This window comes from Scylla paramamosain, chromosome 10 (assembly GCF_035594125.1).
Source record: "Scylla paramamosain isolate STU-SP2022 chromosome 10, ASM3559412v1, whole genome shotgun sequence".
In the NCBI taxonomy this organism is placed as follows: Eukaryota; Metazoa; Arthropoda; class Malacostraca; order Decapoda; family Portunidae; genus Scylla; species Scylla paramamosain.
Window position 1 is genome coordinate 20,380,056 of NC_087160.1, and position 27,682 is coordinate 20,407,737.

A 27,682-nucleotide genomic window follows, 5' to 3' on the forward strand; every position below is an offset into this window, starting at 1 on the left:
TATTCTCTCTCTCTCTCTCTCTCTCTCTCTCTCTCTCTCTCTCTCTCTCTCTCTCTCTCTCTCTCTCTCTCTCTCACCAGCTCACGAGCCATAAATATTGCACAATTGATGTAAAAAAGCGGCGTGCGTTGACAGCCCTGTAAATGATAATGTTAATCACCCATGTTCCTCGTAATTGTGAATAAACAAAAGGATTAAAAAAAAAAACAGGGTTGACCACAATCATTAGTGAGTTTCTACCCGATGCGCCGTGATATGAAAGGGAAATCATCATGTATCTTGTTATGTTCCGCGATGGGCACAGGTGTTTAAAAGAGCAATAGTACTGGTGGTAAAACTTGTTGTGGTGGTGGTGGTAAAAGTAACGGAGGTGGTGGTGATTATGATGATGGTAGTAGGTTAGTATTTATCATATATTATCTATTGTACATAAAACAGGGAGATCCACACCAGACTGTATTCGCTATACATCAAACAAACGACGAAGCTGCAAGATGTGACTCCTTCACCCCACATCCCTATCCTGTAGGATGCAGGATAGGAAGATGTGGTGCTGGCTGGTGTTCCAAAGCTGCACGCCACCTGAAGTAGCAGTTCCTCGACCAGATACCTCCTCCTTTAGCGTTTTTTTCAGCTTGGTTCCTACTCACCCTGCCTCGAGTCACTCCTGCTCACCGCCGTTTTCCGTCACTCCTGCTCTCCATGCCTTCTTATACCGCGGGAACTGTGACCTTACTCTTCTCCAACGGCGTGTCTCCTTTCTGCCTTCTGACTACCTTCACTCCTGCCTGCTGATCATCAGCGTGCCTTATCGAGCATCCCTCACCGTAGCTCCCATCGCCTCGTTCCTGCCTCGTTAAGACGCCACTCTTCTGCTGATCCTGAGGCGTGCCTACTTCCCTGCGACGCTTCTTAAGCCCTGTATATTCAACTTCGCCGCCAATGCGTCTTCCCCAGACGTGTTCTTCCCGCGACGCTCCACGTATCTCCTGAGGAGTGGACGCCTTCTACACCTGAGACGAGCCCTCTCGCTCACTACATCTCGCTGCTATTTCCACACCTCTCAGGTACCCTCACTGTCATGTCCCCAGCCGGCGCCTCAGTCTCCTCGTCACCGCTCTTGTCTCCGTCTCGTCGCCGTCCCTCTCAACAGTCTCGTTGCTGCCCTTCCCATCCTTCTCGTCGCTGCCCCTCACTTCCGTCTCGTTGACTCCCTTCGCCCAGGTCTCGTCGCCGCCTCTCGCCAACCGTCCACTCGCCGCCATGTCTACTGCACCTTTGTCAACCCTTGTGGGTTTTTCTTCCCGCTCCTCATCGCGGTACGCCTTTACCTCTTCTCGCCTACACTCGTCGTCGCCGCCATCTCCTCGCTTTCCTTGCCGGTCGCGTCCCGCCTTCCTCGCTATCCCTGGCTGCCTCCTCGCCGGAGCCGTCATTCATCTCCCCTGACGGCAGCCACGCCCTCGGTCTCACGGCATCGGCAGTAATGTAAACAAACACATACTAGTTTACAACAAATCTTAGATTGTTCTATTTGTCTTCTTTTGTATGCATTATATTTTTGTGCCTTTTCTGCCCCGTTCTTCACCTTCTCTCTGACATAGACGAATTTCTTCCCTCTCCTTTTACTAAATATTTTGTGCATATTTCATTTTACATTTTTCATTGTGTTTGTATATGTGTATTTATAGTTCCATTTTATATTTTTCCATTCCAGATGTTATTTTTTTCTTTTTTCCCTTTCCTCTAACTGCCGCCACTTTTATTGTAAATAGACATACACTGTTGCGTACACGTTTAATTTTCGTTTTTTGTACAAATATAGGTCGGCTGAGGACACCCGACATGGAGGTGGCCGAGCTATGTACCATATGATTTTATATACCTTATGGACACGACAAAGTGGACACATATTGCCATGTGAGCGCTCCTCGCCCATTCACACCTCACCAGACTTCCCTAGGTGTGTTATGTAGGTTCCATGGAGTCACCTGGAGTCACGTATTAAATAACACTTCCACACCTGGAGTCACGTATTAAATAACACTTCCACACCCTTTTCATCTAAACCACGAGATGGATGTATTTGCATGTGATTACTGGGCGCCTCCCGGCCAAGACAGAATGAATGCAGGGTAGCAGCGTTGACTAAAAGAAATCCGCAATATATAGACTCGGAGTTGAGCACACCCTGTATTTTCTATGCATCAAATAAACGGCGAAGCTACAAGAGGTGACTCCCTCATCCCATATCCCCATCCTGTAGGAGGCTGGAAGAGAGGACGACATACCACGCCAGTAGTACAAGTAGTGGTGTTGGTAATTCTAGAAGCAGTAGTGACAACAGGAATATACTCATAGAAGTAACAAAACAGAAAAAAAAAAAAAAAAAACACACACACACTTCTCTCTCTCTTTCCTTTCATATCCTCTCCCCGGAAGCAAAGAAATATCACTCTTCACAAATGACGAGAAAAATACAAAGCTCAAAATATGCAGAAAACGGAATACAGGAACGACGTCTGTACCTCAGGGAAAAAATATTTATCTTTTTCCTAGATGAGCAACCTTCTATATTACGTTTCCCAGCATGCACAGTGTACCTACCTACGTACCCACAGGTAAGTAAGAATAGGTAGGAACAGACTTTTTTGTTCCTACCTATCCTTACCTCCTATGAGCACAAGGTTCTGTAAGAGGAACGTAGGTACAAAATCTGAAACATTCATGCTCCTCATTTCATCTTTTTTTTTTTATATATTTATATTTATATATTTATATATTTATGTTTAGTGTGCAGTGGAAGTTATTGAGGGTTTTCAAGGGTATTTACACGATTTCAGTGGTAATTTCAGCAGGATTTAAGCTTCTTATCCATATTACACTACTTTTACTATTCTGGTGGTGATTTAACAAACATTCTGGACCACCAATACGGTAAAATACTCTGAGAACCTTATTAATCATCCGTCGCCTTTTGTAAACTTTCCTACGAGAGTTCAAGGCGTTTAAGAATACAGGCCATAAACAAGGAAGAGTGCTGCTTGTGGGGCGGGATACTGGAAGGACAGGAGGAAGAAAATGATGGAGAAAAGATCGAAGCGAGAATGTAGAGAAGGAGTCAGTGAGGGAGTGAGGGAAGAAGTTAAGGAGGAGGAGAGGCTGAAGGAGCTGAAGAAAACCATTCATTCGGGGTAAGAGGAGACTTGTGTATTGCCTGAAGGAAGAGGAAAAGAAGGATAAGATGAAAAAAAATAAAAAAGGATGGAAAATATAAGATCGTGGAGACTGAGTGAGAAAACAGGAAACTTAAACAGGAGCTCCTCTCAAAATTTCGGCAGCGCGCCACGTCCAGGAATTACTGAGGAAAATTGAGAGTTGATCACCTACTCAGAGAGAGAGAGAGAGAGAGAGAGAGAGAGAGAGAGAGAGAGAGAGAGAGAGAGAGAGAGAGAGAGAGAGAGAGAGAGAGAGAGAGAGAGAGAGAGAGAGAGAGAGAGCGAAAGACCCCAGTACAAGGAAAAATACAGCCATGGGAGGAAATATGTACCGTTTCCGACACACTACTGCACGGCATTCCTGCAACATGCCACTCCCTTCCCCCCCCTTCCACACACACACACACACACACACACACACAGCGGTCAGCCAGACATCCTCCCAAGCAGCCCGCCACCACTCCATCTGCACCTAACTCTGCAACGCGGCCCAGCAAATGGCGAACATTCATGCAGGGTGGAAAGCATTTTAGCCCCACAAAGCACAGCCGCCGCCCGCCTTCCTCCGCCTCGCCAGGAGGTGCCGTGCCCGTCACCCTGCGCCGCGCCTCCACAGCTCCTCTTCTCCTCCTCTTGCCTATGTATAGCAAGTCGACGTTGTTGTACATGCAAGGGAATCTAGTCATTTTCCGCCTTGTTTATATTTCATGGAGAATAATTTGTCTCGTGCATCAGGCTGAAGTGCTTCACGCTACATTGCTGCGTGTTTTCATTATTTTATTTTTTTCTTAGAGAATTTTTAAAGGTGAAATATTTAAAGTTTCGTCATTCTTCTTTCTTAGGTGTAATCAGTTTTATCATCACACAATGTTTTATCAATAATCTTATAAAATAGCGATTTTTGATGCGTAATGCCTTGATACTATTTTCATTCTTTTTTTTCAGGGAGATTTTAAAGATTAAATAAAGTTTCAGCATTTTTTCTTTTCTTAGGAAATTTATTTTTAATCATCACACAATGCTTCATTAACAGTTCTACAAAACAGCACACAAAATAAGTTTACATTAATTATTTTTAAGGCATTTATTTATTTACTTATCTATTTTTCATCATTGCCTCAATCTTTAGAAATTCAAGCAGGATTTTTTTCTTTTGTTTGTTTTTACTGGCTGACCTCGACTCGCCAACATAACATCTTGCTTTATTTTTCTATCAAAGAACACTGAATATATTTAATTTCCAGAGAAAAATACACCTAATTAGCGGTATCTCAATAAAATGAAGAAAGAAATACCAACAAGACACAAACTCAATTAATTTCCAGATATGTCTTGATGTTTCTGTCTTGAAACAACCTAAGGACATTTTTCTCCAATTAAACATATCTGCCTCGCCCACAAACACTGCCCTTAATTACGCCTCTACCATAGCGCTTCAAAACTGACATTACTGTAAGAAGGTGCACGCAGGCAAGATGGAACCCACTGTGGCGGTATATTAACGGGGGTGCGGAAGATTACGTAATGCCTTGACTACAAACACTGCCCCTAATGACGCCTCTGCCATAACGCTTCAAGACAGACATCATCGTAAGAAGGTACACGTGTAAGCAAAATGGAACCTACACCGGTCGTAGTCTAAGATGATGGGAAGCTTACTTAATGATGCAACTTTCTAATACATACAACTCAGAGTCCGCATTAGCACCGAACGTCCCCCCAATATAGCTCCGGGGTGCACTACAGACAAGCCAGAAATAGTCCATAGTATTCACAGCAGCACAGAACTGAACCAGAGACAGCGAGTCCAGTCCTTTGTACACCACAGCGACATTCCGATGGAGGTTGTAATCTAACATGAGAAATAAACCAGAAAGCTGCAACGTTACGGCCTCCCTCTCGGCGCTCGGCAACAACACAGCCCATACTACCAAATGTCTGGCCCAGCACACAGCCTCCGGCGCGGCCCCCCTCTTACCGTGATGGAGACTCGCTGTAAACGAACATTTGCGCCCAACTATGTAGCGTCCAACTTCTGAGGAAGAGGCCAATATTAAGACTTTACGAGCGTATGAAAACTTATTATTCAGTGGCCTATTATCTAATCATATCTCCTACGGTTAAGTTTTCTTTAGATAACAAAGGGAACTATCCTCAACAGGAATGATATTATATTGCGCTTGTTGCAGCATACTGGACACAAGGCACTTCCTCCCGTAGCATATCAGACCGCACGCTGGCCTCCATTGACCATCCGAACGGAAATACATTTAGCCGGAGCGATGAGAAACACATGGTCAGGAGTCGTAATTCTGGACCACAACTCTCGGTGCAGGATAATTCCACGCCCTTCCCAAGACTGTGGATGAGAGAGAGAGAGAGAGAGAGAGAGAGAGAGAGAGAGAGAGAGAGAGAGAGAGAGAGAGAGAGAGAGAGAGCATGTGTGTAATAATAATAATAATAATAATAATAATAATAATAATAATAATAATAATAATAATAATAATAATAAACGGTGTTTGTGTGTGTGTGTGTGTGTGTGTGTGTGTGTGTGTGTGTGTGTGTGTGTGTGTGTGTTGCCTGCGCCCATGCTACAATAAAAGTACAGTTTATCATGGTGCTTCAAAGTGCGTGTTGTTATTCAGCTAGTCCGGGACACATGATGCGTCACTTTATTTGCAGTGTTTGTCGCCAGTCGCCAATTGTAATTCCAGCGTTCACTATGCTTCCCGTGCATGTGTATGTGTTCGGGAATGCATGTGGGGCGGGAGGGGAATGGAAATGCCCTTTTTACATGAGATGTACAATATTATGTAGTATACATGTGTTCTCCAACATATGTATACGTGTACAATCTCAATATAATCACTGCCCAGGAAACTCACGTGTCAACACATAATAGTAAACAGTGAAATGATATAGCGTCCGTAGTAAAACTCGACACACACACACACACACACACACACAGACACACACACACACACACACACACACACACACACACACACACACACACACACACACTTAATCTGAGACACTTATCATATGAAGCTCCCCAACTTTAGAAATATGGAGGAGAAAACACAACTGCAGTTCTCAGCGTGTTGAAGGGAATAAAATATCGATATAGTTATGGACAGAGAAGATCTGTGTATGTATGGAATGAAACAGACACGAGGGAACATCAACGAAAGCAGAAGAGCACCACGTGTAGAAGAGACTTTTTGAAACACAGCTCACAGACGTATGGACTCTTTATATAATCTGGATGAGAGAGTGATCCATTCAAGATTTTTTTTTTTTATGACTTAAAGGAAAAGACTTAAAGGAAAAGCATACCTTCTTTCCCGTACCTCATAATTAGGTATATACATCCATGTAAACACACACACCCTCATCCACCCAACCACCCACCCACACACAGACACACACAAACTAAAAATTTAAAAGTGCTACCTTCACACATTCTCTGTATTTAAAAATAACGTTTTCTTTCGCAGGACTTGGGAAACTAAGGAATTTCATCCTCCCCATCGTTCCCTCCCCTCTCTCTCTCTCTCTCTCTCTCTCTCTCTCTCTCTCTCTCTCTCTCTCTCTCTCTCTCTCTCTCTCTCTCTCTCTCGTGTGTGTGTGTGTGTGTGTGTTTGTGTCTGGCTTTAATTTTTGGACATTGTTTTTTTTTTTTTTTTGTGCTCTACGACAACTAAAAATCAAGATCAAGGACACACAATCTCCGCCGCACTGTGGTAACATCAGTCGAGTTGAATCGAAATAAAATCTTCGTGTCGTGCCACGTTTTCCAGCCAAATCCCTAAGTTTTACTTGTTCATTTAATCAACTTCTAGAAGATATTGCCGTCAAAGAGTTAGGACCTACAATTTCCAGCATTTCAACTTAATTTAGGTAGCCCTTGATGGGACGAAAGAAAACTCACACCACTACAGAAGACGTCTCCAAATGAATCGTAGACTAAGCTAAACGCACTGACATCTTTGTGAAGTCTGATGAGGTTACCATTACCAATACATCCACACTCATCCACTCACCCACAAAAATGGCGCATCACGAATTTATTACATGTTTTATGTCACACTAAATTTGAAATGTGATAGCTGCATTGGTAAAGCGGGGGCGGTGACTGGACCCTCCACGAGAAGTGTCCATCACCAACGGTCAAACTTCAGTCCATTAAAAACAATATTTTGAATGTTCGTTGCTTGACCTTGAATTGAAGAAGGGCGCATCGGGAGCAATAGTATTTTTCCTTAGCTCTCAGTTTTACTTACAACGATAACCACCACATGTATAGACTAATATGCACTTAAATATACCTGAGTGATCAAATCTTTTAGTGCCTGCCTTGATACGTAGGACACCCTATTTTGTTTGTATTCACCCACTGTCGCTGTCGCAAGGTAAAACTCCAAAAACTGACATCACCTCTCGTGGCCCTCCAAGTCCAACGATCTGAGCACCACTACTGGTGGAAGCACTGCAGTATTATTTTTTTTAACGAAGACACCTTTTATTTTTCCTTCATAATTTCTACTCAGTTTCCTTGACGCTATTAGAATGCAAGGAACGTACAACAAAAATCTGGGGAGACCAAGGCACCTTTTCTATTTTTGCATAAATCATACTCAGTTTCCTTGATGCTCTCAGAACGAAAGGATGGCAGAACAAATAAAAAAAAAAGAGCGAGACCAAGCAAGCGGCCACTTCACTCAAGGACTCACTGTCGTTAACGATTCGTACATTCCAATCAGTCCTTCAACCCCGTCCCTACATTCATATCTCAGCTATGAATCAGAGAGGAAGAAGAAGAATTAATCAACCTCTGTCTAATGAAGGAGCGTCAGTAAAATCGACAAGGGAGACTGGCGTGTGCTACGAGATGCCAGCCTTAATTTTTGAGGGTTTATCATAATGTGTATTACTGTGTTAGATGAAGACCAATGCAGCTGAAAATAAAGTCCGAGAGAGAGAGAGAGAGAGAGAGAGAGAGAGAGAGAGAGAGAGAGAGAGAGAGAGAGAGAGAGATGGGCAGACAGACAGAAGGACAAAAGGCCATACAAACATAGTACAGACAGACAAACAGGCAGACAGACAGACATAGTACAAACAAACAAACAGACAGACAGGCAGACAGACGGACAGAAAACAAAGCTGCACCAGTTAATAAGAATGTGGCACTTAGTCAGTCAGCAACTTTCAAGAAATGAGGAGAGCCACTCCAATGAAAACTCCATACATGATATTAATGGGCTAATTAGAGGGTACAACATTTTCTACTGATAATATGATATGAAGAAGCAACCTTGGAAGAAATACCTTTCTCCCTCCGGCATTGCACCTCGTTAATGTGGATGATGATGTTAACAAGCAGAGGAAAGGAAGAAACAAAAATGGAATAAAAAGCTGCAGAATTTTTATCCTTTCAAGAGTATTTTTGATCCGCGAATGTGAGTCATGCAGTGGAAATTATAAAGGGGAAAGAAATGTATGAATGAAAACGGTTAGATGGGTATTTGCACTTGATGTAATGAGGAGGAAACAGGAAGACAGAAAGAAAAAAAAAAAGACAAGAAAAAACATATGCTCGTTTTGGCTCCATGTAAGACAAACCCAGTCGTAACAGTGAAACCTAACCTCCTTGATTTGGATGTACTTATCTATCTATCTATCTATCTATCTATCTATCTATCTATCTATCTATCTATCTATCTATATATATATATATATATATATATATATATATATATATATATATATATATATATATATATATATATATATATATATATATTATATCACGCATCGTTATTATATACGAACACACCATTACCACAGCCTTCTAAGAACCGTGTGCCACTTACGTACGTAAGCTGTACGTAGCTACAACATTCTCAGAATTCAGTTACCGTGTGTTGTTTCCCTAAATGACAGGTATATATAGAAACTCATAGCGGGAATAAGATAACTAAGTGAACTTACTGCTGTGTGTGTGTGTGTGTGTAGCGGAAGGAAAGTGTCTGTGTGTGTGTGTGTGTGTGTGGACACAAGGAGTAAGGAAGAGAGGCCAGTCAAGGATCCACGGCATGAAAGCAAGTACCTCGTTCCCTTGACTAAACACGTTAACAATAAAGCAACAGTGCCGCCAGACACCCCAAGACGAGCAGATGCCGCCACAGCGCAGCAAGGCCAGGCAGGGAGATAACACCACTCCCAGCCAGGTGAAGGCGACAGACCTGGCTGCTTCTTGGATGCTTTGATAATTCCGATCTACTAAGCCGTGTGAAGCAACATGAAGGGGAGCTTTTGATGCTTTCCCGAGACAGACTACAGACTATTCTTCATGTTTGTGTTAAAGGTGAAAAATAGGAGTGGATGTTTATCTATTCTTCACGTACAAGGAATGGGAATATGGGAAAATAGATTAAGAGGGAAATATATCAACGGAACTGAAAACTTTTATAGGTGATTATAATGAAATGAAGGTAAAAATAAACCTCTGGAGTAGTAAGTCTCCATGGAAGCAGATTTTCAACATTTGCTAGACTATAAGATGGGCTATGCACTGAACTGCTTTAAGAGACAATCCATAAATCTATACAGTTCAGAGGCAGACCATCCATATATATAGAACACGCTGAAACTATAGTTCTCGATTCTCATGAGAAGAAAATTACTTCTAACAAATCAAATCGGGACAGCCGGGGGATGGCGGAATGATGGGCTCGCGGTAATAGTGTATGAACATTATGGTGAAGCGTTTACGTGTGTAGTGAATCGCTCCATAATCACCTGACAAGTCCTTTTAATCACAATCTTGTAAAAATTTCTCGAGTTACAATGTGAACGGAAACACACACACACACACACACACACACACACACACACACACATTTAATACAAAACCACAGATAGAAAGAAATCAATATCAAACAAGCGGATGATACATGCGCCGTAGTGTCGGTATGCCAAGGACACAGGCAGGGCAGAGAGCGTTCGCCGCATAAAATATACCTTGGAAGGATAGCCTCCGTCACAGGTCGGCATGTAAGGTGTGGGAAAATAATGGGAGGGTCAAGAAGACGCTCAATCTTGCACGAGTCGCACCAACCACTGTGAGGGTGGGGGATCTCAGAGTAACACTGAAGCGCGTGAAGGTATATATATATATATATATATATATATATATATATATATATATATATATATATATATATATATATATATATATATATATATATATATATATATGATTTGCTCAGCCCCGCCCAGGATGCCACAAAGGGATGCACGTTCCAGGCCACAGGGATGCTTGTGTTTAGCATATAGTGAAAATAGTCAGCGAGTGGTGTTGTGCTTACAATTGTGTTAATGGTTCTGTTGCTCGTTGTTGTTTTTACCACATTCTTCAGAATAAGGAAGTTGGTGTTCGTGTTACATCGCCTCTGCAATATTTTTTTTTTCTCCTGTGCCGTAAAAGTTTCTTTCCAGCATTATCACGTCTGCTTACTGGGTCTTAAAAAGGTCAACAGCATTTTCACGCAGCACTCTTTACTTTAGAAGAACCCGCCGTCTTACACAATACATTTCGTATTTGCGTTAACTTTTCTTATCAGCTTTCCAGATTTATTCCTTCAAGCTTGTTTACTCTCTGCGGCAGGCTTCCGCGTGCGCGTCTCTGTGTGTGTGTGTGTGTGTGTGTGTGTGTGTGTGTGTGTGTGTGAGAGAGAGAGAGAGAGAGAGAGAGAGAGAGAGAGAGAGAGAGAGAGAGAGAGAGAGAGAGAGAGAGAGAGAGAGAGAGAGAGAGAGAGAGAGAGAGAGAGAGAGAGATACAACAGAATACCGAGTTAATTAATTACATGAAATCATAGTCAGAGACGGACAAGATGGAACTAAATTCTTACCTTATGGAAGTGATCTCACCTGGGGCTCCTCAGTATGTTTCGTTTATATTAAGAAGCAGATTTCAGAAAACCAGCGACAGGAACAAGTACGCGTCGTGTCTCAGAATACACAAACATATGAAGTCGTTTACACTCAGAAATCCGAGAAATACAGATATAATAACAGCGTAGCTAACACTGAAGGACACGTGCTGGAAAACTGTTCTCTTCCCATCAGCATCAGACAAGCACATACACTACTGAGAATCACAAGTATAAGCGAACAGATAGTTTGCAGAAATGACTCAATGGGAATGGTATACCGCGAAGCCTTCCCTCCTGCGCCACCCACAGGAGGGAAGGAATGTATAATGACAGGTGAAGTTCTTTAATGATATGGTAGCTACACTATTATTAGTGCTGGTGTCCCCACCTTTGTTGCAGGGCAGCAAGAGAAGACTACTGCTACACAATTCACTTAGACTCAATCTTCAATTACTCCTTCAAGTCGAAACATTCTCTTTGTTGGGAAACTTTTAACTTCACGGACTGTTTAATTTGCACACCATCGATCGAGTATTATTTGGCCTGTATTCAGAAAAGCCTTGCTCTCTGACGACTGCTATTTTCAAAGGCCATAGAAATTATTAGCCGGGTTTTCAAAAGTGTTTCTCCTGTTAACAGTGAATAAATCTTGTTAATCCGTCTCTAGAACCTTAAAAATTACCTTTAAAAACCTGCTCTATTGCAAGTGAAGCCTATTGATAGTAGTGGATGAGCGGGCATAAGTGTCTCAGGATAGGGGCTATAGCCACGCGTGTCATCTGGCGTGGCGTACATGGCAACCTCTGCGTAGGAAAACTGATGATAATGGTCTTTGATTTTTATCTAAACTTCTTGCCTCAGAAATAATTTCGCCAAAAGGAATGCATTATTTCAGCTGGAAACGAATATCAAAACACATAACAAAGATGCAATTACCGCCTAATGGCCAAATCGAATTGCAAAACCTTATAAGCAGACGGGAGAGTGCACCGCTCTGTCATTCACCAGAAACAATTTGCTGTTCCCAACAAATTGTGGCTAAGATGAAAACTCGTGGTCCCTTCACTAGCAAAGAAACTCGGGAAGAATTCTGGTAGATGAAGAGAAACTGAAAATCAATGACGGTTTAAGAAATGTTGGCAGCGTTAGTGGTCTGAAGCTCAACTCTGAAGTTATTCTTAGAAACTGAGTTACAGCCGTAGAAAAGATTGTGATACTTGTTTTACCCTGTCATATTTGATCCCAGACGTTAAGGATCAGGCTATAGATAGAAAAATCTGAGCTGAATAGAAAGAACCTCAGTAATGTAAACAAACCTCTTCAAGACAGGAGTTACAAAGGTATCTCGATTCATATCTCCTGGAAGTCAACATTTCTCTCTCAATGTGTAATGCTAAATATGTCTTCTCAACTGCGCTCGACAGCCACATGTTGGTGTAAGCAAAGTCGTGGACATTAAGTTAGCAATCGTGCATCAATAGCGCGGCTTGTAAACGCCTATGAGAAGAAGCAACGAGGTGGTTTACTGTACGCCGCTGCTACAGGCGATGCGGCGCTGTGTGACCTGCACTTCAACCTCCGCATGAGACCGGCGCCGTGTGGGTGTCGGCACGTCCCGGTGAGGTTTGTAATTAACTCCAGTCATGTCAATAAAATAAAGCCTGACTTACAGAGCGTTAACATGACAGCGAGATTTAAAATACGACTGGCTTGAGAGAATAAACCAAAAGTATTTTCGCATTGAGTTATTTAAAAATAAAGCACAAAGTAAGAGAATCAACAATAAAAATTATACACAAGTGACTGAATATTTTAGTCTTGTTGTTTATAAATGTTCAGTTCCGGTTTGTCAGTGCGAGTGATATACAGTTCACATGAGCTTAAGTTCATTTTATTTAGTTCATATAAATGACATTTCACTCACAAATGTAATGTAATTTGGAAGAACATCTTTTATAACCCGTAAACCGAGAAAAAAGATAAAAATTTTTGAGAGGAAAATCGCCAATATCTTTTACCATCTTTTTTTTTTTTCTCACATTGTTTATGAGGGTTTCCAGCCAAGCCGAGGCTGCGCACAGTAACGCCCCTTATCCTTCCCACCGCCGGCTTCTGATCCTTCTGCCACAACTGCTCGCTCCGCCTCCTGCTCCATGATCTTTATATTTCTTCATTCTTCGGTTTTCTAAGTCATTTATTACACTGGTAAGCTTTTCATCCAATACTGCCAATGCGAGAACTCCCACCACCGCTCACGGGCATGTCTCCTTGTCCCGCCATATCTACGCATCCTGCAGCGAGTCAGGACATGAGGCGAAGGAAACAATGCTTACCTCGACTTCAAAGACACCTTAATTCCTTACTCCTTAATTAAAACGATTTCTTGCACGCTAATCTTTTTTTTTTTTTCACTCACCGGCGTCACTCAGGGCTGGTTTTCCTGTTTTTCTTTCTTTTTTTTTGTCGGCGTTCATTGTTCACTTTCGTATTTCCCATTATACGTATTGTGTGTATGTGTGTGTGTGTGTGTGTGTGTTCTCTTACATTCCTGTTTTTCTGTCAATCACGGTGACGACCTTGACTTTCTTTTTTTTTATGTAGGGGGGGCACTGGCCAAGGGTAGCAAAAATAAAAAAAAAATGAAAAAGCCCGCTGAGATGCCAGTCCCAGAAAAGGGTCCAAAGCGGTAGTCAAAAAATTGAAGGATAAGTGTATTGAAACCTCCCTCTTGAAAGAATTCAAGTCATAGGAAGGTGAAAATACAGAAGCAGGTAGGGAGTTGCGAAGTTTACCAGAGAAGGGGATGAATGATTGAGAATACTGGTTAACTCTTACATTAGAGAGGTGGACAAAATAGGGATGACAGAAAGAAGAAAGTCTTGTGCAGCGAGGCTGCGGGAAAAGGGGAGGCATTTTTTAATTTTTTTTATGTAGGAAGGACACTGGCCAAGGGCAACAAAAATTCAATAAAAAAAATGTCCACTGAAATGGCAGTCCCATTAAAGGATCAAAGCAGTAGTCAAAATTTGATGAATAAGTGTCTTGAAACTTCCCTCTTGAAGGAATTCAAGTCATAGGATGGTGGAAATACAGAAGCAGGCAGGGAGTTCCATAGTTTACCAGAGAAAGGGATGAATGATTGAGAATACTGGTTAACTCTTGCGTTAGAGAGGTGGACACAATAGGGGTGAGAGAAAGAAGAAAGTCTTGTGCAGCGAGGCCGCGGGAGGAGGGGAGGCATGCAGTTAGCAAGATCAGAAGAGCAGTTAGCATGAAAATAGCGGTAGAAGACAGCTAGAGATGCAACATGGCGGCGGTGAGAGAGAGGCTGAAGACAGTCAGTTAGAGGAGAGGAGTTGACGAGACGAAAAGCTTTTGATTCCACTCTGTCTAGAAGAGCAGTATAAGTGGAACCCCGCCAGACATGTGAAGCATACTCCATACATGGACGGATAAGGCCCTTGTACAGAGTTAGCAGCTGGGGGGGTGAGAAAAACTGGCGGAGACGTCTCAGAACACCTAACTTCATAGAAGCTGTTTTAGCTAGAGATGAGATGTGAAGTTTCCAATTCAGATTATAAGTAAAGGACAGACCAAGAATGTTCAGTGTAGAAGAGGGGGACAGTTGAGTGTCATTGAAGAAGAGGGGATAGTTGTCTGGAAGGTTGTGTCGAGTTGATAGATGGAGGAATTGAGTTTTTGAGGCAATCATCAATACCAAGTTTGCTCTGCCCCAATCAGAAATTTTAGGAAGATCACAAGTCAAGCGCTCTGTGGCTTCTCTGCGTGAAATGTTTACCTCCTGAAGGCTTGGACGTCTATGAAAAGACGTGGAAAAGTGTAGGGTGGTATCATCAGCGTAGGAGTGGATAGGACAAGAAGTTTGGTTTAGAAGATCATTAGTGAATAATAAGAAGAGAGTGGGTGACAGGACAGAACCCTGAGGAACACCACTGTTAATAGATTTAGGAGAAGAACAGTGACCGTCTACCACAGCAGCAATAGAATGGTCAGAAAGGAAACTTGAGATGAAGTTACAGAGAGAAGGATATAAGCCGCAGGAGGGTAGTTTGGAAATCAAAGCTTTGTGCCAGACTCTATCAAAAGCTTTTGATATGTCCAAGGCAACACCAAAAGTTTCACCAAAATCTCTAAAAAAGGATGACCAAGACTCAGTAAGGAAAGTCAGAAGATCACGAGTAGAGTGTCCTTGACGAAACGCATACTGGCGATCAGATAGAAGGTTGTGAAGTGATAGATGTTTAAGAATCTTCCTGTTGAGGATATATTAAAAAACTTTAGATAGGCAGGAAATTAAAGCAATAGGACGGTAGTTTGAGGGATTAGAACGGTCACCCTTTATAGGAACAGGTTGAATGTAGGCAAACTTCCAGCAAGAAGGAAAGGGAGATGTTGACAGACAGAGCTGAAAGAGTTTGACTAGCCAAGGTGCAAGCACGGAGGCACAATTTCGGAGAACAATTGGAGGGACCCCATCAGGTCCATAAGCCTTCCGAGGTTTAGGCCAGCGAGGGCATGGAAAACATCATCGCGAAGAATTTTAATAGGTGGCATGAAGTAGTCAGAGGGTGGAGGAGAGGGAGGAACAAGCCCAGAATCGTCCAAGGTAGAGGTTTTAGCAAAGGTTTGAGCGAAGAATTCAGCTTTAGAAATAGATGTGATAGTGTGATAGCAGTGGTGCCATCTGGTTGAAATAGAGGAGGGAAAGAAGAAGAAACAAAGTTATTGGAGATATTTTTTGGCTAGATGCCAGAAGTCACGAGGGGAGTTAGATTTTGAAAGGTTTTGACACTTTCTGTTAATGAAGGAGTTTTTGGCTAGTTGGAGAACAGACTTGGCATGGTTCCGGGCAGAAATATAAAGTGCATGAGATTCTGGTGATGGAAGACTTAAGTACCTTTTGTGGGCTACCACAACAACAAGCTGTGTTAAACCAAGGTTTGGAAGGTTTAGGACGAGAAAAAGAGTGAGGAATGTACGCCTCCATGCCAGACATTATCACCTCTGTTATTCGCTCAGCACACAGAGATGGGTCTCTGACACGGAAGCAGTAGTCATTCCAAGGAAAATCAGCAAAATACCTCCTCAGGTCCCCCAACTAGCAGAGCAAAACGCCAGAGGCACCTTCGCTTAGGGGGATCCTGAGGAGTGATTGGAGCGATGGGACAAGATACAGATATGAGATTGTGATCAGAGAAGCCCAACGGAGAAGAAAGGGTGACAGCATAAGCAGAAGGATTAGAGGTCAGGAAAAGGTCAAGAATGTTGGGCGTATCTCCAAGACGGTCAGGAATACGAGTAGGGTGTTGCACCAATTGCTCTAGGTCATGGAGGATAGCAAAGTTGTAGGCTAGTTCACCAGGATGGTCAGTGAAGGGAGAGGAAAGCCAAAGCTGGTGGTGAACATTGTAGTCTCTAAGAATGGAGATCTCTGCAAAAGGGAAGAGGGTCAGAATGTGCTCCACTTTGGAAGTTAAGTAGTCAAAGAATTTCTTATAGTCTGAGGAGTTAGGTGAGAGGTATACAGCACAGATAAATTTAGTATGAGAGTGACTCTGTAGTCGTAGCCAGATGGTGGAAAACTCGGAAGCTTCAAGAGCGTGGGCACAAGAGCAGGTTAAGTCATTGCGCACATAAACGCAGCATCCAGCTTTGGATCGAAAATGATGATAGAGAAAGTGGGAGGGAATAGAAAAGGGGCTACTGTCAGTTGCCTCAGACACCTGAGTTTCAGTGAGGAAAAGAAGATGAGGTTTAGAAGAAGAGAGGTGGTATTCTACATATTGAAAATTAGATCTTAGACCGCAAATGTTGCAGAAGTTAATGAAGAAAAAGTTGAGGGGGGTGTCAAGACAGTTAGGGTCGTCAACAGAAAGGCAGTCCGACCTGGGGACATTTATGGTCCCTTCCCAAGATGGGGACTCCGAGGCTGGTGTAGGAGTCGCCATGATGATTTTAAATTTTTTGAGTGAAGGGTATGTGTGTTATTAGGTGCTTGTAGTTTTGTGTGGAGGAAGAGAGTTGTCTTTAGAGGGCAGGCTGTGACTGCCCCCTTGTGTTGTGAGACACAAAGGGAAACGTTAAGTGAGGTCACAGCTGGGTTTAATGAGAAGTTCATAGCACCCCCTGAACAGTGCTTTAGACCTCAATGGGAGTAATTATCGTTTCGGCAGGTGTCTACTGCATCCTCCTGATCTTGCAGTTAGCAAGATCAGAAGAGCAGTTAGCATGAAAATAGCGGTAGAAGATAGCTAGAGATGCAACACAGGGGGCGATGAGAGAGAGGCTGAAGACAGTCAGTTAGAGTAGAGGAGTTGATGAGACGAAAAGCTTTTGATTCCACCCTGTCTAGAATAGCGGTATGAGTGGAACCCCCCAGACATGTAAAGCATACTCCATACATGGACGGATAAGGCCCTTGTACAGAGTTAGCAGCTGTTTTCATCATCTATTTTCATCACTCCTCACCAGTCTGTCTTGCTCCTAAGTCGTCTTCTGGCCTGACAACCGACCGTCCTGTCACCCTGAGCTGAGCTTCCCTGCCCTGAGTCACTGCTCTCCTCATTGCGCCTTAAACGAATTCTTACGTCTTCTTGGCACTCATGGACCGATTGCTTTCTTTCTTCTTGTATCCTCTCTGTAATAAGGGACACAGCGAAGGCCATGGCACATTCAGATACTTCGTTACACTGAGATCTTATTACATATTAAAAAAAATCGAACTGTTGGTAATTCAAAGGCTGATTATTGATGCATGTAGGAGTCAATCTGTACATGAAAATAATGAAATAACTCTCTTTGTCAGGAATCAAACTAGCAATATAAGTATAAATATTTTTTTTCTGCGGTAACTATTGAGAAGTAACGGAATATAATTTAACAACTACAACACTGCAATGGATGTTATCGTTCAATTTCAGCGACGCAGGTTCCCATTACGTCACCTTCGTCACGTTGTCCGCAGAGCCGCATGAAAAAAAAAAGTTAGCTAAAAAAAACAAAATGCCAGCAAAAAGTAGGAAAGGACATAAAGTGAACAGCATTTCAAGCTGTGCATGGTGACTCAGCACTGACACTGGCATCAAACCACATGGCACTTCACAGCGAATCGAGTTGCTGGCCACTGTACAAGTATTAATCAATCACCAAACACCTAACCCTCTTTCCCAGCACACCTTAGTCTTTCCTGATCACCACAATTACCACAACTAACACAATCTTCCTGAAATGCTCTACTTTGCTTCTGGACTTCGATTGATACAAAGAAGCAGCACCTCTGATGGAACTAATTAATTAACAGACTAAGTACTTCCCTGCAGCGAGCAAGCGGTGGTGGAAGGAGGGTCTGCCAGTGGTATTCTAAAACAAGATGTTCGATAATGAAACCTTACAGACCTTATACCACTCCTGGATACTTCTTAGTTACAGTGGCTCTCTCTCTCTCTCTCTCTCTCTCTCTCTCTCTCTCTCTCTCTCTCTCTCTCTCTCTCTCTCTCTCTCTCTCTCTCTAGAAACAAATAATATGTGAATGGTTTCTCTTAGCTTATCACAATACTCCAGTTCAGATTTCTTACTGAATTCGAGAAAACAACAGAAATCCGAAAAGAAAGAGGAAAAAAGCTCTACTTAAGACGTGAAAATACTGATAACTGAGAGATGACACATGGTAAACTCTTCACATATCAAGCAAGGGCGTACATAAATATTCTCATATAATTTTGGTAATTTTCATTTTCATTTTGGTATTATATTTTCAGTCCTGTTAGAGTGATGACTGCCTCATTTTTTGCTGCTTCACATCATAATTTTTATTACTACTAAAGAACGGAGAATGAATCATTTGAGTAATAATTTCTCGCTGTCAGTGGGGGTGGGGGGGAGGGGAGTTAAATGCCTGCTGTGCCTCGACCTTCCAGGCTACACTATACAGTTTTCAGCGACTTTTTTTTTTCCCCCCATAATTCCAGTAGTTCACGTTAACTAACAAACATGAAATACTGAACGTTTAGTATGCGCGGCGTCCACACAGTCCCATCCACTTTATCGCTAAACACCCATTCAAAAATACGTTGTTGAAAAGCTCCAATATGGATTTTCATTTTCAATTTTGAGCGTATTTTTTAAGGGGAGGATGCTGTGGGAAAGAAGGGAGGAACAGCAGCAAATACAGTAGCACGAGTTGCCATCAGTAACTTGGTTAACTATATTTGTGACCAGATAGATGTAGTGAACGTTCAGAACACACACAAGTGGCGGAAATGAACTAGCACCGGCCACCAAGCGCCAGGATTCAGTAAGGCAGCGCGCACTTCATGCCCCTTCATCCTGCCAACCAGTGTTCTGTCTTCAGGAAAAAAAAGTAAATAAAAAAATCCTCTACAAAACTGCGAATCGTTCACGTGTCAGCCAGCACAACTTCGTCCAGGGGCAACACCCCGCCGCACTCATTCCCTGCGCCAGGTCACTGACTGCAACTTTTCACCAAACAATGCGAATCGCACGATGAAATGCAGAAAAAAAAAAATTAAAACAGACACTAAAATGAATACTTCCCAAGGCTCCTGACACAAGATAACAATGTGTTTATGCCACGCTGCCAAGGATTACTCGCACCAGAAGGAAAAGTGGGAATAGTAAGAAGTGTATTCACGAAAGTGTTATCAGATGAAGAGAATGGATGTTCTGAGACACTGCTCATATACAAGACTCCATCTGTGCGCTATATCATAATGTGAATTTAATGTTCTAAGATTGTGTGTGTGTGTGTGTGTGTGTGTGTGTGTGTGTGTGTGTGTGTGTGTGTCCCATATAAAACAGAAGAAATACGTGCATTTTATGAAAAACTCTCACTTATACATATAATTATGATCTCGTCTCATCGCTGAATGATTGTTGTGCGCGTGAGTGACCTACCGATCAAAAAGGGTTCAGTGGCCTGCGTGGTGCAAGAGCCTAGACATGTACAGTGACTAGTTTAGGAATATGTAACAGTTCTTTAAGTCTGATCAGACATTAATGTGAGTCATGCTGATTGGTCATAGTAGAACATAACATTGCATATTTATACATGGAAGATTACGTAAAAGTAGGACTAAGGTGAATATTCTGTATCATGACCGTTGTGTGGCTCACGAAGACCCACACACTGTCTGGTGCTGCGTTGTTGATTTCACAAGTTATTCCCTTATATTAAACACGTGTATTCTTATCAAAAGCATTACTTACATTGCGCTTAAAAGTAGACATATAATTGTGTTAAGAAAATGTATGTTTGATAATGCTGAGACTCTTGCGAAAATAGGGTACTTGGATAGCGTTACCTTTTCTTGCCCTCTCTGAGATAAGATCATATAAGGCTGACCGGGGGATGAATATTAATGCCACCCACTGTCATGGTATCAGAAAAAGAGTTGTATGTGCAGCATCAAGTCGAAGGAAACACCGGAATTGTGAAATTATGTCGACGAAATGCGTTCATCATCAAGTAAACTCATTTAGCTAAAATAGCTAAAAGCTTGCACGGGGAAGCGGTCAGTAACTTAACACCGCAGATTAAGCAAAATATAAGTGAACACCTGACTAAATGTTATTACTGTCTGTGAAGTCAAGTTGATATTTCCCTAACACACAGATCCTAACTGAATAATATCGCCACTTATTTTTTCTTATTGTATTGTATCCAGTTGCTTTCATCGCCAGAATCTTGAATTCTAGATTCTTTCCCGGACATCTACGAGCAAAAGCATCCACGCCCGGTGGAAGGAAGGAGAAAAGAAGCAGGATATATCGAGCTTAGTTTTCAGCGTTTATCTTTCCCTTCCCACAGTGTACAATATCAAGCCTTACCCTCAATAATGTCTATTTATTTATTTATTTATCTTTTTATTTATCATGACACTCCATTCATTCCTGGTCTCTCTCGTTCTTTCCTTCACGGAATTAGAGTTGTATGGTATCTTTTACAAACGTCTGTCCTTCACTCCGTTCAGACTGAGAGAACCTCTTATAATCAGTCAAGTATTTATTATGATGGTATTCAAACACTGTCAAGATGTATATCTCAGAAAGTCTAATTTTACATAAAAGAGGAGAACATCGAAATACAATTAATAACATTCAGAAGTATGGTTATAAATTGTAACCTCATATCATGATGTACAATTGTTTTATGTGATGAAGGAGGAAGAGGAAAAGGTTAAATGTCATCATCTACACGCACGTCGAAGTTGGCGGTCGCTACGTAGGTGGCCAATAGTGTGTCGGACACACTCGCACACTGAGCCACGATGTAGGGAAGTGAGCTGGTGTTGGTTGGAGAGTCGTACTTATATCACGTTTTTTTTTTTTTTTTTTGTGAAATATACATAAATGTTGAACTTAAGGTCTGGTTTTACATGCATAGCAGGTCAGCGCGTTAAGGAACATGATGAAGCAATTAGAGTCTTGCTGAGCACTCCAAGAGTTGTCTCACGCGGCCAACCGTCAACTTTCTCCAAATTGCTCTGTATTCTTTTTTCTTATGTAGGATAAGAATCTCGACAAAAGGTCTGCAGTGTTTGACTGCGAAAAACAAGACTATATCATGTTTATATACACTAAGAGAGTAACACAATACTGCCGCCTTGCGTAGCATGAATGTGCGTCTATCCTATTGTGGAAAAAAAAGCAACATGCCTGTTGACATTTACAAAACAGGTATACGAAATTCATGAACATGGAATAAACAACAATACAAATGATGGTTTTCTGACTCCTCTACTTGCTTTGTGTCACTAAAGCTGATATAACAAAACCCGAGGTGAAATGTACTCGTCTCTACATGTTCATAATGCAAACAGTTTCCAGTACGACCTATCACGCTCTAGCATTTATTCGCCTGGGAACGAAGACCAGCGGGAACCCAAACCGAGTTGTGACCTTGTGTATGTGTGAATGTGTGATTGTGTGTGTGAATGTGTGTGAATGTGTGTGTGTGTGTGTGTGTGTGTGTGTGTGTGTGTGTGTGTGTGTGTGTATTTCCTCCATTGTATTTGCGTATTTGATTTAGTGGTTGAGCTTCATTTATATATATATATATATATATATATATATATATATATATATATATATATATATATATATATATATATATATATATATATATATATATATATATATATATATATATATATATATATATATATATATATATTAGGGAAGCTCAACCACATTCTAAGACAACAGCCTCTAAATCATATAAGCAAGTACGTACAGTGGAGGAAATGCAGTTTGTGCAGCAAAACATGCTGTTGTGATAAATTTAACATTCCTGCTTTTTCACACACCACTCATGGCACAAGAGTTTGCCAGCAAGATCAGCCACTAGATCTTGCGCCCCAGACTAATAAATAATAATCGCCTGTGGGAGGCACAGAAGACTCTGGTTGAGATGGAAAAAAAAAGTTCCGTTACAAAAAAAGACAGGAAGGTGAGTGGCCGATAATGCTATGACGCAGGACGCCAAAACGGAGACAAGGAAGTGAATAAAAGAGAACAAGAAACGACAAATGAATCCGTATCTTGCAGCAAGTAGCACAAAGCGGAAGAGGAAAAGGATGAAGATGGAGATATGAAGATACAGATGCCGATGATGATGATAATGATAATGATGATGATGATGATGATGATGATGATGGAGGAAAGGAGGACACAAAAGACTAACACAGCACTGGACAGTTGCCTTAACAAGTCCACCGACAAAGAAAACAAATCCGTCAAGCAAACACACTCACTGAGAAAGACAAGCGAGCGAGAGCAAGCGATGTAAAGCAATACAGGACGTGTTCCCGCGGGCCAGCCAATCCCTCCTCCACTGGCTCAATCAAGAGAAGTGCGTAGCTGAAAATACATACAGTTGTCATGACCCAGGAGAGGTCAGCGGCCCATCGCCCCCTCAGCCGCCGCCCTCATCGCAGCCTCTACAGCATCCAATCACTCCATCAGTTTCCCACCCTTTTTCCCGCCTGTCTCAACCTTCAACCTCGACGCCTTGCCAATCTTCACTGCAACCCCCTTTATGCGACTGGTCTCCATCCCCGCACCTGCCGCCGTGCCAGACTTCATCCACCTTGCTGAAGCTCAACCAGTTTGTTCCCTTCAAAGCCGCTTTCTCCTCCTCATCTCCCCCTACCAGCTTCCACCCATTTTCCACTCTCCATTCTCTCTGCTGACCTTAAAGAAGAAAAAGTTATCTATCTATATATCTAACCATTTATTTGATATTTATCTGTAGGTCTATCTATCTATCTATCTATTTGTCTATGTACTTATCTATCTATTTATGTCTATTTACCTATCTATCCTCTTCTATCACGTCACTAGTCACCTCATGAATAATCACTGTCACGCTGTTTCATCTATCTTATATAATTCCCTCCAACGAGGAAGGAAGCTTGAAACACAAAAAAAAAAAAATATTCCAACTTAGTAAACAGAATAAAAGGCACGAAATAAAAAAAAAAAGGGACCAACCACTTCAAGGAAAACATCAGGATAAAGTTAGTAAACGATATAAAGAGGAAACGGTACAAAAAAGAGAGAGAGAGAGAGAGAGAGAGAGAGAGAGAGAGAGAGAGAGAGAGAGAGAGAGAGAGAGAGAGAGAGAGAGAGAGACAACGGCGGTGAGGCTTGCAGCTCGATCACAACCTCGTAGCAACAGTGACGGTGGTAACGGAGGCGGCGGCAGTGGCGGCGAGAGAGAGAGAGAGAGAGAGAGAGAGAGAGAGAGAGAGAGAGAGAGAGAGAGAGAGAGAGAGAGAGAGAGAGAGAGAGAGAGAGAGAGAGAGAGAGAGAGAGAGGCGGCAAGGGCGAGCAACTGAGGGAAAATTAAACACAAGGAGAAGTGAAAACTGACTGCAAAGAGAAAAATGAATTTACTCCTGCCGTCGTGACTTAATGGTTTCAGGGATTGTTGAAGAAGTTAGGAAGAGTGATTACTACAGAGGAGGAAGGGAGGGAAGGAGGGAGGGAGGGAGAGAGAGGGAGGGAGGAGAGACGGTGGAGGAAGAAATGTGATATCAGTTGTTGGCAAAATTGAAGACGTACTGATCGCAAAATATCCACAATCAACACTGCCGAGAGAGAGAGAGAGAGAGAGAGAGAGAGAGAGAGAGAGAGAGAGAGAGAGAGAGAGAGAGAGAGAGAGAGAGAGAGAGAGAGAGAGAGAAAGAGAGCAAGAGAGAGAGAGGAGGAAGAGAGAGAGGGAAATCGCCACAAGTTCTAATTAAAAAGAACACAACACGAGGTAAGAGTCTTAGCAAAGTATTGGGAAAAGGGAGGGTCCGGGCCGCGCTATTTTTCGCTATTGGGGAGAAACAGAGCTGCCTTGGGGATCGTCGGGCTATTTAGTAGGAGGAAGCGGGGGGAAGAGGAGCAGAATGAAGAAAAAAAAGATGACAACGAGAAGCTATTTGGTGATAGAACTATTAATCAAATGGTCAAAGCTGAGTGGAAAATCAAAAACTTTAATAAATAATAACTGTTACGTTTTCGAGTTGCTGTCTTTGCCTCCTCTTCTGCAGGCGGTGATACAAAGGTTAAAAGTAAGACGTGCTGTTAACCAAAAGCCTCAGAGCAAAACATATTACAAAGACATGAAGTTTGTTAAGGGGGTGGGAATAGAAACACAGGTCAAATACAAGGCGTGTTATAGTCTAGTCAGAAGTTCAATAACAACAAACCTCACTCCATCTCTGTGAATAGTGCTTTCTTTCAGCCCTAAGTCCTCTGAGCTGCTAAGAATCTATCAATACTGTCAGGTTTTGTCAGACTGTCGGCGGATCCGAGAACTTAAGACTGAGGGAAATCGCAAAGAAAAATGGAAGTGAGTGCAGTCTGAGTTCTGGCCACGATTGTGCTTGAGGACGTCTACCCCAGCACAGTGAGCTCAGATGAAAACTTCAGGCGAGGTATCGCGTCCCCCAGTCTGGCATGTGGCAGGCGCGGGAGGTGGCGTGACCCATATGCTGACATGATGAAATAGATTTTTACTCTGAAACTTTGCATGAGGCTCAATGGTGTGCGGCAGCTGATGGCTCATTCCCGGCGGGGTGGCTGGTGAGCAGTACGTCTTGCTTTGGTGCCGTGCGTGGTGATCTCCGGGACTCTGCCAGACAGTTCAGGCCGCGCGCTGTTCATGACGAAAATACTCCGTCCATAAATTCTGCCGCATCGTCACCGGCAACACTGGCGCGGCAGTTTCCGCACGAATGAGTTTCCCTGAATAAAGCAGAAGAATAATCCACGACGATCGCCTGCACTCACTGCGCTCATCCTTATCGTCCGGAACTTCGAACACTTCCAAATATGTATGAAGCGCTACATTTTATTTCATTGTTCGCTTATTGGATTATAACAACTCCACCTGGATAAATAAAATATGTTTTAAGACACAGCACACGTTCAAGGAAGAGCGGAAAGAACCACAAGTGCTGCGCCCATTCTGACATTATGAAAAGCGTCTCATGGCTCATGATGCTTGAACATTCTAAGATCACTACTGAATAATCATCTATTCTATCTAATCTTCCAGCAAAGTCAGCAATAAAGAGGTGGTGCAATAACAACTAACAAACAAATTCGTAACACTTCAGCAAACCAACACGAAGCTCATGAGACGAGGCCCGGCAGTGGCGGGCCGGCGCAGCAGGAAACTGGACGGACAGACAAAAGAAGATAAAGCGATAAAAAAAAAGCAGCACAGTCCGCCACGGCAAAAATTTCCTATTACCTGCGAAGTGATGGTGGCCCAGATAGCGGCGGCTGCGAGATATCCAAGGCCCTACCTCCCTCACCGGGGGGGAGGGGCTGCAGCATAACTCCGAGAGGCGAGGCGCGCTGTCGGCCGGACGGAGTAAGATACGTTTTTATGGTCTTGTTTCTCTGATATTGAGACGTGGAGAGGCGCGGCACGTACCTTCCCCAGACACGTCTTGCCTTCAACGTGCCAGCGAAGACTCTCCTCACAGTTACCAACCTTCATTCTTTATTCCAACGAACTAGATGAATATGCCGAGGAAGACGATAGGCAGAGTGATGGTCATGTACAACCGAGCAGAGCGCCTTTCATGCGATGACCTCGCCACGAGCAGTCTTTGAAGGATGTTGTCTGCGTCCCTGAACTCTCACCAAGACTGTGCTGTGACGACACCCACACTCAGCCGTCCCCTTCTCCATGTCGCCGCGCTCCCAGGGTCTGGATGGCTCAACGAGACAGCGAGGAATGGTGTGGACGAGTTTCCGTATAATCATCCCAGTGGTCTGGAACTTCAAGATTGTGATCCAAGGTGGGAGGATCTTCAAGCCACTAGAATATGCACATATTTGGCCTTGTCTAATGCTAATTACCCTCGGGAAGAGAAACTCACTGCCTGTGTCAACACATCATCCAGGAAATACGCGCGATTGTTACCATGTAACTGATATACTTCCAAAGATTTAAACCATTAGAAATGTAGACAGACGATTGAAAAAGAGAGGGTTTCTCCGAACACTCACCATTCCCTTCCCTGCACGACTTGCTGGCCAGACTCATGCCGCCTGCTTCTTGTCTTGATCCGCTGACACTCCACCAGGAAAAATAACTGTATTTACGGAAGGGAAAGGTGGGAACACAACGTTTATGTATGAGCATTTCCTTCTCGTCTCTCCTGTGTCCCTCCAGCCTGCCATCGCTCCTTCCTTCCGTTCTTCCCTCTCCACATCCATCCAGCCAACTCTCTCTACTGTCTCCAAGTTTCTTGTCACATATTTTACTCAAATGTCTTCTTTCCTTTTTCCTACTCTTCCTCCCTACTATTCCCATGCAAAAAGTGCACGTATGCATACATGTATGTATTGCTATGTATGTACTGTATGCATTCATGCTGTATATATATGCTTTTATGTATGTATAAATCAAGCCTGTATACACCTACGTACATTTAACTGACATCTCGAATTGACAAAGGAAAAGCACTACATGGAGAGTAAATAAGAAGAGTATATGACAAAAAGTTACCACTCCACAATGCCATCTGTCGCCAGCAGCTCCAATATACAACAAACGAAAAAAGCAAATTCAAACAAAACTATTTAGATTACATGTAAAACAAAAGCCAGTGACCGGAAGAGGACATTCGGACACCGTGACAAACCTTTGTTGGACACTAAATTCACCTGACAGATATTAACTAACTGAAAACATTGACGCTGATTGCAAAGTGATAAGTTGTTAGTTAAGGGAATACAACGACCGTCATCACAACTTTCAGCTCTTGATTAACAAAAAAGTTCAGTGACTTTTATACATTAGTGTTTTTTTTATTAATTGTGATTGAGATTAAGAGAATAGTATGAATGTCTGTGATGTATAAAAGAGAAACCGTAACACTTCTCTGCCTGTGAGCGCTGGAAAAGGATTGCTAAGGGTTAAGTCATTGAAGGAAACAGTTTTGTATCTCTCTCTCTCTCTCTCTCTCTCTCTCT

At 42.6% G+C, this 27,682-nt stretch overlaps 1 long non-coding RNA gene across 1 annotated transcript in view; it reads right to left on the minus strand.

Moving 5' to 3' along the window:
* Nucleotides 1-4,207: 4,207 nt before the first annotated feature.
* Nucleotides 4,208-27,682, minus strand: part of LOC135104323 (uncharacterized) — a 147,006-nt gene continuing 123,531 nt past the window's right edge. Inside the window, exon 5 of the long non-coding RNA XR_010270392.1 lies at nucleotides 4,208-5,577. This is a non-coding gene — a long non-coding RNA (uncharacterized LOC135104323). The remainder of the gene's footprint in view (nucleotides 5,578-27,682) is intronic.